Here is a 6,519-nt window from a genome sequence, read left to right on the forward strand (position 1 = left end):
TAAGTATGACTGACCTCTCCCAATCCCCTCAATCATACGCAGAAACTGCTACTTCTGAAGTGGAGGGAAAACATGCTGACTCGCTAAATATAGTTAAAAATTTAGATAAATCTAGTCTCAAACTGAACAAACAGGATGTGCAGGAAAAATGTTCAAACTTCCCCTCATCTAATAAAAATAAAAGTCTCCCAGGCACCAGACTTAAGAGACTTTCAAATCCAAAAACATTCAGCTGTGTTACTTTGAAAACCCAGCTAAATAATGACTTGGCTGGGCACAAGAATCAAAGTTAACATTCCAATTTATTATCTTGCAATGGAATTGCAAAGGCCTTAGGACTTGTTCTGAAGAGTTAAAATTACCGTTGAACCATTATGATCCAGATGTAGTTTGCCTTCAAGAAACTAAGTTAGGCAACTCATTATACAATCCATGATTAAATTATAAAATGTTTATGATGAACCCCAGAGATGGTGATCGAGCTCATTGGGGGTTGCAATTATTGTTAAAAAGTCTTTGCAACATACAAGTGTTCCTTTGAACACAAACCTACAAGCAGTCGCCATTCGAGCATGCTTTGAAAAAGAGATTACTATTTGCTCTATTTACCTCCCACCTAGGTCAGAAATTACTTTGAATGATATTCAGGCACTAGCTAATCAACTACCCCCTCCTTTCTTACTACTGGGAGATTTTAATGCCCATAATAGTCTATGGGGAGGTGATACCTTGAATGCTATAGGTAGAATCATCGATGATTTTATCTTAAATAATGATCTCTCTTTACAATGATGGTTCAATGACGTTTCATAACATCTACACCAATGTCTTTTCAGCTATAGATTTAAGCATTTGTTCACCTGCAGTCCACTTTGACTTCAACTGGTCTGTAGATGAACTTTTGCACGGAAGTGATCACTTTCCCATACATTTAAAGTATGCTAGAAACACCTTCTGAATCTCCTATAAAGTGGAAAGAAAATGAAGCAGATTGGAGGAAGTATGAAGGAAGCTTTCAATTACATCAGGAAGTAGAGTCATTTGAGTCACACTTAGATGCATATGATTACTGGACCTCAACTATATTGGAAAATGCCGAGAAATATATCCCAAAAACAAAGGGTAAACCAAGCAGGCCTGCAGTTCCCTGGTGGGACCAAACCTGTGGCAGACTGCGAAGAATAGTGAGAAAATGCTATAGACAATTCAAGGCAAAACCCTCAGGAACAACGAAAACTACATACCAACGGGCCTTAGCCAAACAAAGAAAATATATTAGAAAAGCTAAAAAGGAATCTTGGCTCCACTATATAAATGGTATCAATTCTAAAACACCATAAAGATTAGTATGGAAAAAGATTAAAAAGCTAAGTGGGAAATTTGTTCCATCACCTGCTCCTACTCAATAAATCAATGATGTGCTTATTTCAAATCCAGTTGATGTTGCAGAAAAATTTGGTGAGCATTTTGCTGACATTTCAAGCTCCAAAACTTACACACCACAGTTCAGTAAGATTCGAAATACCAAGGTGTCAATTAGATTTAACACTGAAAATAATGAAGCATATAATGCTAAGTTCTCACTAAGGGAACTACGAGAGGCTCTCTCATCTTGTGAGTCAACAGCCCCTGGTGCAGATAACATAACTTACAACATGATTAAACATCTTCCAGAACCTGCTAAAATATATATAATAAAAATACTCAATAAGGTCTGGGAAACGGGCATCATTCCCCCCTCTTGGAAGATAGCCATAGTAGTTCCAGTCATAAAGCTAAACAAAGACCCATATCAGCCCACTAGTTACAGACCAGTTTCACTAACAAGCTGTGTCTGTAAATTATTTGAGAAAATGGTGAACTCTCGTCTAATGTGGCATTTAGAGAAAAACAGATTGTTATCCTCTGTTCAGTTCGGCTTCAGGAAAAATCTTTCAGCCTTGGACCCTTTACTGAGATTATCAAATCAGATTCAGCAGGGATTTTCCAATCAATGCCAAACAGTAGGGGAATTTTTTGATCTGGAGAAAGCCTATGATACAACATGGCGATTTGGCATTGTTAAACGGCTCAATGAAATGGGAATCGGGCAATATGTTGAACTTTATCAACTCCTTTTTAAAGGACCGATATATTAGAGTGAGAGTCGGGAATAAGTTTTCTTCTTATTATGAGATGGAAGAAGGTGTCCCACAAGGCAGCGTATTGAGTGTTACCTGCTTTGCCATTGCTATTAATAATATTGTGAAATCTGTTTCCGCTCCAGTTAGGGCTTCACTATTTGTGGATGACTTTGCCATCTACGTCACCACATACGACACTGTATCAGCCTGTAACTACCTGCAAAAGACAATAAATGTCATCAGTAAATGGGCTGATGAACATGGTTTCCGATTTTCTTCATCTAAAACTGTGGCTGTTCGTTTCACCAGATGTACCCGCAATGAAACTATCCCAAATTTGAAACTGAAGGATTGTCTTATTCCTTACAAAAAAGAAGTAAAGTTTTTGGGCATAATATTTGACAGCAAGCTAACGTGGCGTAGTCACATTGACTCTAAAAACAAAGGTTAAAAAATCCCTCAATATTTTAAAGGTGTTATCGGGATTCGACTGGGAAGCTGATAAGAAAAGTGTATTGAAGCTGTATGATTCCTTATGTAAATCAAAACTGGACTATGGCTGTCAGGTATATTCATCTGCCTGCAAGTCCTGGTTAAAGGAATTGGATGTAGTACATAATATGGGATTAAGGATATGTACAGGTGCTTTCAGGACATCTCCCGTTGAGAGTATCTTCATTGACTCTCATGAACTTCCTTTAGGTCTGCGAAGAGAAGAGCTTGGGTTGCGTTATACCATGCGACTAAATAGCTCTCGAGAACCCCACACGAAAAATTTTAGAGGAGTGTGACTAAAAAATTTGGTGAAAGATCTTCCAAACCTTTTCAAATAAGGCAGTTGGAATGTTTAAATGACATGGTTATTCAGCGCCAAAAAGTTGAAGTAAAACCATCCTCTCTACCCCCATAGCTTATTCCCAAGATATCCTTATGCTCTAAGAAAATAGACAAAAAACAACAGTCTGAGGAAGAGGTAAAAGCGAATTTTCTGGAGCATGACCGTAAACGTGATGGACAAGTGAAGATCTACACTGATGGATCAAAGTCTGATAGTGGAGTTGGGTGTGCAGTTGTCAGCTTTAGTTAAAGCTTTAAAAATTATTCATAACTCGAATAAGAAAAATTTTGTAATATATAGTGACTCAAAAAGTGCATTAGATTCATTAAAGCAGCTGTATACAATTCATCCTCTGGTACAAAAAGCCCAGGAGTGGCTCTTTTGGATTTCGTGTCACAGGAAATTGGTATGTTTCTGCTGGATCCCCGGCTCATGTTGGAATTCGTGGGAATGAGGAGGCAGACAGATATGCAAAGGAAGCGGCTGTGAGTAATTTGTATCAGATAACCAAAGTGCCACATATAGATATGAAGAGATCCATCAAGTTGTACATCTTGAGGAAATGGCAAGAGAGATGGTCCTCCCCTCTCTTAGCCAACAATAAAAAATATAAGCAGATAAGGAAAAGCATAGAAAAATGGCCCTCTTCTTTTCAAAAAGAGAGGAGAACAGAAATTGTTTTGGGGCGACTTCGTATTGGCCACACTAGGATAACCCATAAATTTATTTTAGAAGGTGGCAGTGCACCAGTATGTGTTGGATGTGATGCAACCTTATCAGTGGAGCACATCTTGGTGCAGTGTGTAAATTACAGAGAACAGAGGCAGAGATTCCACCTTGATGGAAAATCTCTTGCCGATGTTCTAGATGACAAAGCAGATATTTCTGCACTAGTGAGTTTTTTAAAATGTATTGAGATTTTTTATGAAGTTTAATTGATGGCAAATTGTAACTAATTGATTTTATTTTGTGTTGATTTTATTTTATATTGATTTTATTTTTTAATTTTTGTTCATAGTCATCATTTTAAGTACCTGATTATTATTAAAAATTTTATTTGCTGTTTTTAATAAAGGTTAAATGGTGTTGAATGGATGTATGCATGTCAGTTTTTTTTCTTATTTATGTATTTGGTTTTGTGTGTGTGTGTGTGTGTTTGTGACTTCGGCTGTGGGATTCTTTGGTTGCAGTGTGAGTGGTTTTTGAGTGAGAGTGAATGGTTTTGGTTTGGTTGATAGGTGATGTGAGATCGTCTTGGTCCTGGTTGTTGTGTGTCGTTCGGTGTTTTAATTGCAGTCTTAGTTGGTCATTTGTGTGAGAGGTTTTAATTGATTCATGTATTCATTCATCTAATTCATTTCATTTAATCATATAATACTGCAGCGCTGATTGACCTTTGCAGGTCCCAGCGCTTGGGCTATGCCCTAAATTCCATAATCAATTAATCAATCAATATATTTACAAGTAAACAGCATATGAATAATCAAAACAATCACAAGCCAATAACGTACAAAAGGACAAAAATAACATAGACAAGTACTTTTTTTCAGATTAAGTATATATAACAACCAAAAATAAACAATAACTGTTATATCCATAATATTGCTAATATTTTCTTACGCAACGGATACCATTGCCTCTGATGGCTTAAACTTGTAACAACTTCCTTGTTCCCTCACTGCCTCTGAAACGAAAGTTAATGCTTGAGTTGATTGTAAACTAAGTTTATTTCTTATATCAGTTGTTATTAAATTCAGTTTCGAGAAAAGTCTCAGCATCCGTGTTTGTTATTGGCAATGATATAATTTGTAAAGCAAACACAGCAATTGGTGCACATTATCTTCTTTAATTTCTCCTAGTGTTCTATAAAAGTTAATATTATTATTACACTGTTCTGACCTGAGTTCTGCAGGTAGGGAAATGCTGTCGAGATTTCTCCACTCATTGTCTAAATCTTGGATATTCCCCTTGTAAATACGGGGCACAATTTCAGTAAAAGGTAATAATGTTGGTAATATGGACCTCGTGTTGTTATCAAGGAGTTTATCAGGATTAAAGAATCAAGCCATATGCCATAATGGATGTTTTAAGTTTAATCTTTTCTGTAACTCCATACACATTTTTATCGTGAATGATCTGCACCTATACCTTACATGGTTTAAAAATGGTTGATGTCTGTAGTGTTCGGTTTGAAGTAGCCCATGCACTGCTGCCCCTAAGTAGATATTGTTCAAAGGCACATGGTTTTTTTCAAGATTAGGGTCAAAAGATATTAAGTCTGCTTTATCAAAAAGGTCCTTACGGCAGAAATATAGCAACAGCGTCTTATACAACCTGTTTATTTCAAAATGTATTAAATGAATAGTTGGAGTCTGCCTCTGAAACATTAGATTTAATGCATTAATTGTAGGCAAAATGAAGTTGAGAAAATTTAGATAAAGCTAAATTGAAGGGTCGTTCATGTCTTTAACAATCAAGTCTACTGCCCTGAGTTTTTCCTCTGATTCTTTCTTTATAAAATATTCTTTCAGTGCCTTCCACTGTTCTAAAACTCTTCCAACTGCTTGGTGAAAGGAGAGCCAGCGTGTCAGGCATGCATGGAGGATTTTGTGGGGTTTTAACTCAAAAATACCTTGAAATTGCTTGAATTCATATTTCCTCTTTGCACTGTGTGCAAAGTGAGTATAGACATTGCGTATGAAATCCTCGCATTGCCTAGGCAGGGTTTTCGCAGCCTCTGAAGAACAAAGATTAATTGAATGACAAATACATTTAAAAATTGTAATCCCAGGTAGTGTTTCCTTTAGCCTACTGCTCAGGGAGTTAAATGCACCCATTACATTTTAAGCACTATCTGCAGCAAATCCTATGAAGTTACTCAGAGGAATCTGTTGAGCCTCTAATATTCCCATAAGTTTTTTGAAAAGTACTTCCCCACTAGAACCAACGTTTTCAGCATTACCTTCATAAATATCAATTAGGTTTAGCATTCTAGTCTTAATAGTACAATTTTTAGAGTCAAAATACTTAACTATAATAGTGAGGAACTTGCTTGCAGTGACGTCAGTTGACTCGTCTATGATAATGGAAAATAAATTGCTCTTTAATTTTTCAACTAAATCATTTGCCATACAGGTACCTAGGTTTTTTGTTAGTTCAGTGCATTTTGTTATTTTCATTTGTAGGCCTTGTGCAATTACCGAATCTGGAAACATTGTTTTACATAAGTCAATGAGATGGTCGGCAATCAAGAAAGGCAGGTTGTGTTCTGCAGTAAAGCAAATCAGCAAGATTGTTGCCAATTTTATCTGGTGTTGCACATTATGCCTATGGGGGTCTTCGTCAGTCTGGGTCTGACTGGCTTCACTGACGAGATGAATGTTGGTTGTCTGTTGAATTAACACAAGTTATAAAAAATTCATACAGTTTGTATAATTTTCACAGTTATCAGCAGTAAATCAAAATAATACAGTAGAAGAATAAAAGTGATTGTTTCCTTTACCTTGTGCCGTTTGATAGTTGTCAGTTCTGCGGGAAACTCCTTCTGACAAATATTGC

The 6,519-nt window shown here is 36.5% G+C and overlaps 1 pseudogene; it reads right to left on the reverse strand.

Moving 5' to 3' along the window:
• Positions 1-5,402: 5,402 nt before the first annotated feature.
• LOC135195328 (uncharacterized) lies at positions 5,403-6,191 on the reverse strand (annotated as a pseudogene).
• Between the last annotated feature and the right edge of the window lie 328 nt (positions 6,192-6,519).

The sequence above is a fragment of the Macrobrachium nipponense genome, chromosome 16 (assembly GCF_015104395.2).
Source record: "Macrobrachium nipponense isolate FS-2020 chromosome 16, ASM1510439v2, whole genome shotgun sequence".
In the NCBI taxonomy this organism is placed as follows: domain Eukaryota; kingdom Metazoa; phylum Arthropoda; class Malacostraca; order Decapoda; family Palaemonidae; genus Macrobrachium; species Macrobrachium nipponense.